Raw genomic sequence first — 12,905 nt, forward strand, 5'->3', positions numbered from 1 at the left:
GGTCACAGACTGGGATTCAGAATGACTTGTAGGGAGGACAGACTGGCACATGGGCTCAGGAGCTAGTTGGGTGACAGCGTTGAGCCTGGGGAGGGGGGAGGGAGGCTGCAGAGACCCGTGGGGATGAGGGGTTTGGGGATGGGGCAGATGTGCCTGACTGAATGGGAGAGGCTTGGGGTCATCCAGAGTCTGCATGGGGGAGGCTTCCCAATACCCTAACAATCCCACCCCCCATGAAGAAAAACCTCCCACCCACACCCAACACTCTCCAGTTTCACTCCTAGGTTCCTTCTCTCTCCCTGAGGTCCTCCGTTACCCCTGACTCCCCAAGCCTTTGCCCTGCTTCTGACAGGTGCAGGAATTACAGTTCTGTATTGTAATATAAATGAATTACACAAAGTTCTGTTTCAGAGTAGCAGCCGTGTTAGTCTGTATCCGCAAAAAGAACAGGAGTACTTGTGGCACCTTAGAGACTAACAAATTTATTAGAGCATAAGCTTTCGTGGGCTACAACCCACTGCATCCGAAGAAGTGGGTTGTAGCCCACGAAAGCTTATGCTCTAATAAATTTGTTAGTCTCTAAGGTGCCACAAGTACTCCTGTTCTTTTTACAAAGTTCTGTATGAATATGCCTAGTAAGGAATCTGTCAAAAACAACTTTGCCAGAATCTTTTCTTTTTTTTCTTCTTCTTCTTTTTTTTTTTTTTTTTTTTTGGTCTATACATACTGACAGATATCTTGAAATAAATTACCAAAATAATTGAAACTGGCATGATTATATTGTGTTATTTTGACAAATAAGATATGCAGAATTTTGCAGAATTTTCAAACATTGTGGGCAGAATTTTTTATTTTTTGGCGCAGAATTCCTCCGGGTGTAATTTGTCCTTATTGAATTTTATCTTATTTACTTCAGACCATTTCTCCAGTTTGTCCAGATCATTTTGAATTTTAATCCTATCCTCCAAAGCACTTTCAATCCCTCCCAATTTGGTATCGTTCACAAACTTTATAAGTGTCCTCTCTATGCCATTATGTAAATCACTGATGAAGATATTGAATAGAACTAGATCCTTGCAGCCAAAACTGATCCTTGATATGCTCTTCCAGCTTGACTGTGATCCACTGATAACTATTCTCTGGGAACAGTTTTCCAACCAGTTATGCACCCACCTTATAGTAGCTCCATCTAGGTAGTATTTTCCTAGTTTGTTTATGAGAAGGTCATGCAAGACAGTATCAAAAGCCTTACTAAATTCAAGATATACCACATCTACCTCTTCCCTCCCATCCACAAGTGTCCACACTGTCAGAGTGTGCTCTCACCCCCAATGGGGCACCTCCTTGTGGCTGCAGCTTGGAATTAGCTCTGCCTTTCTGAAGCCCCTGCCTGCGAGTGCTGACTGTATGACACTCTCTCTACCTGAACTCGATGGCTCCCTCCTGGTGGCTTGGCCCTCTGGCTAGGTCACTGTAGTTTCTCCTTTCTGGGAGGTTTGTGTACCGAGTGTCACCAACTGCCCCAGGCAGTCTTCCAATTCACTGCCCCTCTATGGTGCCACATCCCCAGTGGCTGGTAGGGGAACGTGGGCTCACCCTCATCTTTGGGTTCCAGCCCAGGGACCCTAAAACCAGCAGCTAAGGTCTACCCTGTCCCATGCCTTGTTTCTGTTTCCTTGGATTGCTTCCTATGTTGCCTCTATCAGTCTCCTTCTCTACCCTTCTCCGGCTACACCCTTCCCTCCTGGCCAAGACCCCCTCACCTCTCCCTAGCCTCAGAGAGTGACTGCAGACCTCCTCCCTGCAGCCCCCTTCTGCCCTAAGCTACCTTGCTTTATACCAACCCCACCTGTTCCTGTTCAGCTTCACTCTTTAATTAGTTCTCATTGCTCCCTGGCTCCTCCTCCAGGTGCATCTTAGGTGGTTAATTGGCCTGTCTAGCCACCTTAACCCTTTCAGGGGCAGGTGTGGGGTGAGCACTCCCTCACAGTGTCAATAGCATCCAGCAGAGGTGGGAACCTGGGGAGCTGGGGCTCAAGTAGGACAGAGAGGAGGGACCTGCAATAGCTAATGCCAGGGGAAATTCAAGTCTGGTTAGAGCTGGGATTCAGGCAAGCTGTAGGGAAGGAAGCAGGCCGGACTGGATGATTATTTGAACAGAGGTGGCTTATTATTGTAATCATGGACCAGAGTTCTGTGCTGGGGTGAGAGGTTCCACCAGAGGTGAGCAATGTTTCATATCCCATGTGTCTTGCTTTAACAGGTGAACACTTTCCTGATGAATCTTCCCTTGAACCTCATTGATTAAAAAATCACTGTGTATACGAACACAGCAGACAGAGACAGACACACACCTTGTTTGTGGGAGAGAGAGAGAGAGATGCACACTGCCCCTTTAAGTAAGCTGACCCACTCTTAAGTGCATTGTCTTTTTAAGTGGATCAGGAAGTTGAGACAGCAGCTGCTGCCCCAAGCACTCTCTGTCTCTCTCCACCGGTGTCACCTCCCTGCTCTATATGGAGAAGGGGTAAGCAGGGTGCAGGAGCAGGGGGACACCCTGACATTATTAACAGGTGTGTTGTGAGCAAGACACGAGAAGTCATTCTTCCGCTCTACTCTGCTCTGGTTAGGCCTCAGCTGGAGTATTGTGTCCAGTTCTGGGCACCACATTTCAAGAAAGATGTGGAGAAATTGGAAAGGGTCCAGAGAAGAGCAACAAGAATGATTAAAGGTCTTGAGAACATGACCTATGAAGGAAGGCTGAAAGAATTGGGTTTGTTTAGTTTGGAAAAGAGAAGACTGAGAGGGGACATGATAGCAGTTTTCAGGTATCTAAAAGGGTGTCATAAGGAGGAGGGAGAAAACTGGTTCACCTTAGCCTCTAAGGATAGAACAAGAAGCAATGGGCTTAAACTGCAGCAAGGGAGGTCTAGGTTGGACATTAGGAAAAAGTTCCTAACTGTCAGGGTGGTTAAATACTGGAATAAATTGCCTAGGGAGGTTGTGGAATCTCCATCTCTGAAGATATTTAAGAGTAGGTTAGATAAATGTCTATCAGGGATGGTCTAGACAGTATTTGGTCCTGCCATGCGGGCAGGGGACTGGACTCGATGACCTCTCGAGGTCCCTTCCAGTCCTAGAATCTATGAATCTATGAATTAGCCCCCCCGCAAAGCAAGCAGGAGTCTCTGGGAGCAGTTCCAAGGCATAGGGCAGGAGCAGCACATGGCAGTGGGGGAAGGGACAGTTGAACTGCTGGCAATTGATAGCCTGCTGGGCGGCTGCAGCACAGGGACCTTAGGGGAGTAGGGAGCTGATAGGGGGGCTGCTGGTCCACCCCGGTTCCAAGCCCCCACCAGCTAGCTGCAACGGGCTGCTCTTCCTGCAAGCAGAGGACAAAGCAGGCAGCTGCCAAAGGGGAGCATTGCACAACTTTAAATAAGCATGTTCCCTAATTGATCAGCAACGTTAACCGGGACAAGGGAGGTCTAAGTTGGACATTAGGAAAAAGTTCCTAACTGTCAGGGTGGTTAAACACTGGAATAGATTGCCTAGGGAGGTTGTGGAATCTCCATCTCTGGAGATATTTAAGAGTAGGTTAGATAAGTGTCTATCAGGGATGGTCTAGACAGTATTTGGTCCTGCCATGTGGGCAGGGGACTGGACTCGATGACCTCTCGAGGTCCCTTCCAGTCCTAGAATCTATGAATCTATGACAGTTCTATTACGAGATAAATAAAAACTGTTGCATATAAATAAAAAGGTGATACATTTAATGTTTGATATTTAATAGGCTATTTATCAGTATTAATTCTCACTGTGCCGCAGTTTATCCATCTTTAAAATGGAGAGAATACCTGTCTGCTCCACACCGTTTTTTGTGACTAGACTAAATGAACATCTGTACTTACTTTCCTGCACAGAAAGAAGCAGAATCATCTATTACATGACCTTGGTTCTGGCAGATAAGGCTCTTTACCAGCCACTGCTTGCAGAAGCTGTGGGCACAAATTAGGCCAAGCACTTGTGGAAATAACAGCTCCCAACACACCAGACAACTGAACCCTTTGAGGAAAAACCCCTCCTAAGAATCCAGCCATGACAATCCATCTCCTTCACCATCCAAGTTCTGGAACACTCCTGAAACCTCTGGGACAGCAGCTCCATGGCAATAATTTCTACTTCAACAGTTTCCTTGTAATCACTGCAGAACCATGCACCTCTGGCTTTCAGAACAGCTAAGGCAGGGCACTAAATGTTTAGCTGGGCTCACGTCTTTGATCACACCCATCATGTTTGGCAATCTCATATGTGGTGCTTTCTGGCAAGAATGTAGAAATCACATCAGATACAAATTAAGACCCACAGCAGCAGAGACCAATGCTTAATTGTATGTTTTAAAAAAGCCAAAAGAGAGACACTCTTGCTACAGCATTTCATGTAGCATACCACACTAAGGGAATTAGAGTGAATGACAAATGGCCAAAGGAACTTAAGGTAACTAAGCCCTTTTGTACATAGTAGTATTACATATCTACGTAGTATGTGCTAAGTAAAGTTTGAGATATCACATCCATGGAGCAGTTTTCTTTTTAAAAGTAAGATCTGTTAACCTGTAGTCAGTAACACAAAATGTCTTAAGACCCTATCAGTGTTTTTTAGTAGTTAGAGCAGGGGTGTGAAAGTCAAAACTTGAATTCAGTTCCCACCTCTGTCACTGACTTCCCTTACACCACTTACACTCACTCCACCAAAATGAGATTAATAATAATTAATTACTTCACAAGGGTGTTCTGTTGTTTTAATTAATGTTTGGCACTTCAATATTTGATGATGAAAGGATCAGAAAGAGTTAATTAGGGTATTGCTTTAATATCTGATATTTAGAGCAACTGTCAGTTTATAACTATAAATGTATTTGTACAATGTATGGCTTGATGAAAAAGATATATAATGCTTTTCTTCAGCAGGTACTTTACTTCAAAAGACAAAGTAGATCATTGAAATTGTTATACCAATAGAATAAAAACCAGCAGGATCTTATTAAGAGGGATAAGGCAAAGATGCCACATTTATTGTAAATATACTGATAAAGCAAAAGATAAAAGTAAACAATGTTGTTTGACTACTTATTTCTTATACACACACACACACACATACATATATATATATATAGAGAGAGAGAGAGAGAGGTTCATTCACACAATCATTCATTTAAGTTCTGTATAGGTGTTATAGTTACCAGCCTAGAAGTTGCTCATGCCAAGTTACTGGCCAGGTATCTTGGTCATGAGGATGGAGCCGAGTCTGTGTCAGATGCACCTGATGCTCCTGGAGGTTGGCAGAAGCACCAGAGACTCAAAGTCCTCAGTCTTGAGAGTCCATTCTTATAGGATTTAATTCCTATGTTAGTTTATGGGAGCTGTTTCATCCTGCTGTTGCTGACTCAATCAGCAGATGGCACATTCCTGTCCAAAGTGGCACATTCCTGGTGGCTCCACACTGTCCAAAGTTTGTGTTTCTCATCCTTCCAGGTGATGGGGTGGATCCCAGTTTACCCTCAGGGGGTTGTCTGGTGGTCCTACTCGACACATTATTCGGCCGATGGATACTCCCTTTCTAGGCTGGCACCTCCCTAACCATTCATGTATATCAAGCATTCATCAGCATACATTCCATATCTTAACCATATTTTAATTTACTGTCTCCACCACTTTCAGGCTGTGTGCTAATTCATTTGAGATTCCCGGCCCTTTAATCACAGAGAGTGGGGGTCTGTCCTAGGAGCCGTTGAATGAAGTGAAAGTCACTTAACGGCTTATAGTGTTTGTTTACATTGTATCAATTACTTCAAGAACAAAGTCAATTAACTTGTTTGTAAGTTTTACATAGTAACAAAGTATCTTTCACAGGATAGATATAAGCAATGGTTTCTACAGACAGTAGCTTACAAGTTTTAACAGAAGACCCAAGAGATTTTTGTACTTGGTGAAACTGTTGGATTTTAAAGTGTGGGGGACAAATTATGAGGGGGTCACTGTCACTTGGGGGAATCACTGTTAGTACCTTCTTTAATATCCCTACAAAATATTATCTGTAGTCAGTCCCTGGGGCACAGATGTTAAGCAATTTCTACAAGTCACAGTCAGTCAAAGCAGAACCATAAAAAGAACCCAGATCTCCTGATTCACCTGTTCTATCCTCCGCTCTCTAGCTACCTGTCATGTGATGAACTACACCTTCTGTGATGGACTACTTTTACTGAACCAGGGCTGACTGCAGACAGACACCAGAAATGCCGGCTGTTAGCCAAGCATGGGAAGCAGAACTCGGGATCTTCAGCTCCAAAAATAGGCCTCTGTCACTTGAGCACAAAGAGAATTACCACCAGTTCTCCCTAAACTTGGAGCTTTTATTTATCTTTTTGGGCTAGTCTCTAGAGAGGGCACATACTCATAAACAAATGGGCAGGGCAGGGGCAGGCAGGGATGCACACATATATAACAGCCACTACATCACCCCCTTTTTGTGAGTTAACACCTGGTTGTCATGGCAATTGCACCACAGCCTTCATTGTGACATCCTCTAGCCCAAGCAAAGCTATTGAGGCAATCAACAAAAGTCAGTGCGCAACTTGGCCTCAGAGAGAGACAGTTGGTGCCGTGCTATACTGCAGCAATTTTCAGTTGTTAGTCATTACAAGATTTGGCATTCCGACCTCAGAAGTAAGTGAGTTTTTCCATGTACCCAATATAAGAGAACTGTGTGAGGTTTTTTATGAATGGAGTTGTGGGGCCACAGGGGTTTCAGCCTAGTTCTCAGTGGGCATTAGATAGATTATTCCTGTAACTTTGAACCTAGATGATTCCAAATGAAAACAAAGCTAACAAAGAAAAGCCTGAAAGAATCTTAACCTAAATAGGACTTAATCAGTCTCTTAAACAGAGGGATATTCTATGAGATATGGGAACAGTTTTAAGGCCAGTTTCAGCTGCAGAGATCACCTCATTGTTTAATTAATTCCTTTGCCCTATCATTAATGAGATGAGTACCAACCTGAAAAACAGTCCTATCTTCACAAGTCAATAATAATCCTTTGTCTAGCCAGTGATCCTAAATATATATATATAGAGAGAGAGAGCACCAATCACCACAACATCTCTCTATCCATCTACCAAAGTAGGGAAGTACTATTTACCTCTCACATAACACAAGAAAAAGGGGTCACCCAATGAAATTAATAGGCAGTAGATTTAAAACAAAATGAAGTACTTCTTCACACAATGCATAGTCAACCTGTGGAATTCATTGCCAAGGGATGTTGTGAAGACCAAAAGTATAACTGGGTTCAAAAAAGAATTAGATAAATTCATGGAGGATAGATCCATCAGTCGCTATTAGTCAAGATGGTCAGAGACTCAATCTCCATGCTCCAGGTATCCTAAACCTCTAGTGCTAGAAGCTGGGACTGTACAACAGTAATGTTGAAGTATCAGAGGGGTAGCTGTGTTAGTCTGAATCTGTAAAAAGTAATGTTGAAATTGCCCAGTAATGTTCATTCCTTCTGAAGCATCTGGCACTGGTCACTTTCAGAAGACAAGATACTCCCATTGTCCAATCATCTCTCTTTAAATGCATGGAAGATTTCCCTAATGTCTAATATAAATTTCTCTATTTGTATTCAGTTAAGATCTCAGAACCCATTCGTGGAGGATGGAGTACCTCAGGTCAAGGGTGGATTCTTGGTAAGAAGATAAGAAAAGTTTTACATTGTACACACTGTCACTCTGTACAGAGTGTGTGTGTGTGTGTGGGGGGGGGAGTGACAGGGAAAAAGGTCTGAGTTTGAGCCACATAGTGTAGCCAAAAAGCCTCAGAATACCATGTAGGCCACTGACAGCTTCACACATAATCCTGCAGGCAGCTCTGCTTAGTGTATAGTGTCGCATGTCTCCTTCTGAACCCCCTAACAGTTGAGTGGTTAAATGTCTGGGTTCCTCTCAGAGATCCCTTCCTAAAATAATAGTTTTAGGTGCCTCAAAAACTCATTAAGCCACCCTTTTAAATCAGGTTTCCTGCTCAATGCTGGAGTCAGCAATCCTTTAGCTCCTCTACTGTTCACAGCATTCCTTAAACCCACAGTTCATAAATTGCTTTGGTTATTGGTAAAATACTCTTATTAGGAACTCATTGGGATATTGTCTGTCATTTTACACAGAGGAACAGAATAATAAACAGACTGTGTATTCCAACCCTAAATCAATAGACTCCTCCCAGTGCCCTACCCATTCCTAACATTTTGTTGTTTCCATTTAATTTAGGATGAATACTCCATCAAGGGCCAAACCAAGGGTCCACACGAGATTGGCAACGATGTTTTGGCCCCTAACCTATTTTGTCTTCCCAAATCCAGCCTCCCCACCTTTTAAAAAGCTAGATCCATCCTTGCTCAGGTAATTCTGGCAATGAGCATACTCCTTGCCCTAGGTTAGAGTACTTTGGGGGCTGCAGGGTTTCAGGTACATGTATGGAACAGGGCCCCCCATCTTTCTGAAAATGTGGATGCAGCACTGTTCAAAAAACTCTTCCTTCGCCAGGGGTGTGTGTCCTGCCTGGACCCCGGCAAAGTCTGGGAATGCCCACATCTGGAGCTTGGGACCCATTTTTCTAGTTTATGATGCTCTCAAGAGTGAGAAAAGAAGGGAATTAGGAACAGAAAATGCAGCAGTCACATGTTAGTGTGATCTCAACTTTGCTCTCTGTATTTCACTGGGACTGTAGGGTAGGCAGGGGGTGAGGAACAGCTCTACTAAGAGGACAACGTACTTACAAAGGTATTTCTACAGTGTAGTTTGGGGAAGGGGCAACTGAGAGCTCCTCCAAAGATCTCAATCGCTTGTAAAGAGATTATTCCCTAAAATCCTTTGCCCGGGAGTAATGGAACACTCCATCCCTGATTCAATGGAGTTTATTTTCTCCTTTGGTAGTGACCAAGACCAAGAAGAATGGCTGATGCAATAAAGCACATGGTGAGACAGCTGATGGCCATATAGGGATTAGGGAGTCATGGGGCTCACTGCTTTTCCTCTCTCTTGACCATTTAGCTGATATGAGAATTTAGGAGTCTGCGGGAGCCCAGTTCCCCAAATTGATTTGAAATTTCTGTTGATGAAACAATCGAGATTTTATTAGAGGATGGAAGAAAGTCACATTAACATTGATTTTACCAGGCCGTGGGATCATTCAGTGTTATTAATGTAAATTATGGTATATGAGGAGGCAGGAGATACAGGAGAGAATTCCTTTCCTGATACTCATATTTCCTTTCCATTCATGTTATTTTAGGATCAATACTCCAGCATGGAGTCACTGGATCAGTGACTCTCCCTTGCCTGCCCCTGTACCCCCCGAGGCTCGGTTGTTTGAGAATGACGAAAGTTTCGGACCCTCTACCTCTGAGTGAGTATTGGGATTTCTTCACTTCTTTATCTGTATGTATATTGGGGAGGGTGCATGTCCAAGTTTGTGCAGGGCTTTGGGTGTAGACAATATGGTTACCACATTTCTAAAAAGATAAACACATAACAATATATTCTCTGCAGTCATTGTAAGAAAGAACTACATTCTCTCTCACCCTGGGCATTTTCTGACCAACAACCAGCTCCAACCATTCCTCCTCACGTTAACATTCTCTTGCAATGCAAATACACCTTTCCCGCAATCCTGACTTCACCCTGCTTCTATCTAGTTAGTGATTGTCATATTCTCCCCTATCACTGCACTTCAGTGGAAGGGGAAAGTCTTAACATATTTGCAGAGTGATTCAAAGACTCAGGGTATGTTTACACTACCTGTCAGATCAGCGGGCAGTGATCGATCCAGCAGGGGTCGATTTATCACGTCTAGTCTAGACGCGATAAATCGACCCCCTAGCGCTCTCCCATCGACTCCTGTACTCCGCCACCGCGACAAGCGCAGGCAGAGTCAACAGTGGAGCGACAGCAGCCGACTCACCGCAGTGAAGACATGCGGTGAGTAGGTCTAAGTACGTTGACTTCAGCTACATTAGTCACGTAGCTGAAGTTGCGTAACTTAGCTCAATCCCCCCCAGTGTAGACCAAGCCTCAGTTACTGCTTTGGCAAAGGAGTTTACTACTATTTAATTTAGAACAGACCCTCTTCCATTCAGTGAGTACAGGAGATCTACTGTGCAGGTACATCTTTCTTTTGTGCGGGGAGGGGTCAGTAAAGGCTCAGGGTAAAGCATGGAATAGAGTTGCCATCTACCTGAAAACGTAAATACAAGATGATTATGTTGCTCCAGGCATTCTAAGGAGGCACCAAATTCCAGATTCCTCAGGACACTGGCCGACCAACACCTTCCCCCAACTATTGCTTCTCATCTTAGCATTTACATCAAGAAAGAATGATTCTTTACTTTCCAATTTATATCATGTCATCAGAGCTTTAAAGAGCAGCATACAATGTCTCTGCCCAAAAGAGCTTACAATGCAGCAGATTGATACAGATCTTACTGAGAGGTGGTAAAATGGGATTGTGCTGATGCAAATGTTTGTGCTTCTTTTTCCTTGAGACAGAGATCTTCTTCATCTCCAACTTCACAGTCTCAGGCGGATCAACTGAAGAGTGGGTCATCTTCTGCCCAGCAAATACTGAGTCTCTCTTCAGTTCCTCCCTCCTCAAACACCACACAGGGTGATACGTCAGTGTAGGGAGTAGGGTGGAGGCGTGTAATATGGCAATCGTCTTCCTGAAAGGGGAATTGTTGGATGATCACACCTTGCAGGCATTTTAAAGAAGCACCAGCTTCTGGATCACTCAGGGCACTGCCTGGTCTATGACAAAACTTGGTCATAGCTTCTCATTTTAGCATCTCCTTCAAAAGTCAATATCCTTTACCCCTGGGAGAATTCTGCGCCAAAAAAAAAAAATCAAAATCAAAATTCTGCATCCTTTATTTGTCAAAATAATGCAATATAATCACATCAGATTCAACTGTTTTGGTAATTTACTTAAACTACAATACAGAAAAATCACAATAACTATTCAGCATTTCCTAGGCACATGAAAGTTAAGTTACAAACACTTGGTAACTAATACCCTTTCATTTAAATTACATTACAGAACACAAAACAGCAACAACAACAAACAGTAGAATGTCATTTTAAATTGTTCAGACTTTCACACATGAAAGTCATACAGTTTTGGTAATCATTGTCCTGGACCTGGCTGGGTACTTTGGGAAGTGCTTGGTTCGGATTGTCCTGACATTTTATTGACTCTTTGGTAAATGTTTTATTTGCCCTCAAAGTCTTTTTTTTAATGGGTAAGTAAAATAAATCCTGAGCTGTATTCTAACCCCATTGTGCCACTTTGGCACAGAAATAAAGTGAGAAAGCACATAGATCTTCCTAGCTGAGGATTCCCTTACTGTCATTTATAATAAGGCTCCTTTACATCACTCTGGCAATGTAGGGGCCTTAAAACTTTTACAGGTTTTATGCTCCTGGGGAAATTGACTGAGAAAGGGAAGAGTTACCTAACAATAGCAACATTAACAACATTAACTGTAACAGTCAGGCTGCTACATTTCTGCTTCAGAGAATGAGATCAATTAACCAACAACAGCAACTTTAACGATGTTACTAACTACATTATCAGGCTACTAATGCCTCAGAGAATGAATCAATTAACTCAGGCAGGGCTACTACATTTGTGCCTCTAGACTGCCTTGTGCATAATAAAAAGCCCTACCCTTCCACACCAGTCAGCTGTTGTAGCAAGGGAGAGGGACAGAGTGTCTCTCTCTCTCTCTCTCTCTCTCTCTCTCTCGATTGTTCATGCACATACCACATACACCCCCCCCTGAGATCATGCAGGCATGCATGCCCAGCCCCCCGCCCCTCTCTCTGAGGTTGCTCGATGCATGCTAGAACAGACGCGCTGCTGGGGAAGAGGCCGTGTCCCCCGGTAGATTTTATTTGCATTTTTCTGTGCAGGGGCACAGAAAAATGTGGGTCATATGAATTCCCCTAGCAAGTATAATATGGAGATATACCTATCTCCTAGAACTGGAAGGGACCTTGAAAAGTCATTGGGTCCAGCCCGCTGCCTTCACTAGCAGAACCAAGTACTGATTTTGCCCCTGATCCCTAAGTGGCCCCCTCAAGGATTAAACTCACAACCCTGGGTTTAGCAGGCTAATGCTCAAACCACTGAGCTATCCATCCCCCATGTTTCATCTTTACCCTGTATCATGCTATCTTGTTCCTTCTCTGTTGTGTGAGAGTGAGGGCCTTGTTTCCTTTATCACAGACTCAGTTATCTGCAATATTAAATGAATTTTACTGTTAAAAAGCCTGGAGTCACTGGTTCTCCTGCCTTTGCCTAGTTCCTCTCTCTTGTCAAACACAATCATTAGCAGCGACTCTAATTATTCATGCTTATGAGATTGCGAACAGGATCTAGTTTTCCACAGTTCCTTGGCATTGTCTCCTGCAACCTTCTCCAGAACAATACAATGCAAATCAGTGGAGTTCGCTCTACTAAACACTTTGGGATATACTGGAGTCTACTGTTCTCTACCCACAGTTCTTTCCTTGTTTCTTCTGATTCACTGTGGGGAAGGCGGCTCTGTATTTTATCCTTTTGAAGAGTCATGTAGATCCAGCTGGCTGGTGAAGTTGAGGGTATATTAACATGGACAATAAAAGCAAATGGGAGAGGTAAAATGGGGATTGTTCAGCTGTGTCTAATATTCTATTTCCATTTCTCTTATTTCAGGTGGATGCCATCTTCCTCAGGAACTTTCAGAAGCTACAGCCAATAATATGCTTAAGGTTGGCGCGTTGTCTGTGGGCGAGGACTGGGCTGCCTTCCAAGGT

General features: G+C 43.5%; 1 protein-coding gene across 2 annotated transcripts in view; it reads right to left on the reverse strand.

The window, feature by feature from the left end:
• Nucleotides 1–12,905, reverse strand: part of LOC135892789 (junctional adhesion molecule A-like) — a 61,318-nt gene that overhangs the window by 19,886 nt on the left and 28,527 nt on the right. Inside the window, exon 3 of one of the 2 annotated variants that reach the window (XR_010562299.1) lies at nucleotides 9,522–10,933. The exons of the other annotated variant lie outside the window; for it this stretch is intronic. The gene's annotated coding sequence lies outside the window, so the exon portion shown is untranslated. Of the gene's footprint in view, nucleotides 1–9,521; nucleotides 10,934–12,905 lie in introns of those variants that run through there. 2 annotated transcript variants of the gene reach the window in all.

The sequence above is a fragment of the Emys orbicularis genome, chromosome 20, assembly GCF_028017835.1.
Source record: "Emys orbicularis isolate rEmyOrb1 chromosome 20, rEmyOrb1.hap1, whole genome shotgun sequence".
In the NCBI taxonomy this organism is placed as follows: domain Eukaryota; kingdom Metazoa; phylum Chordata; order Testudines; family Emydidae; genus Emys; species Emys orbicularis.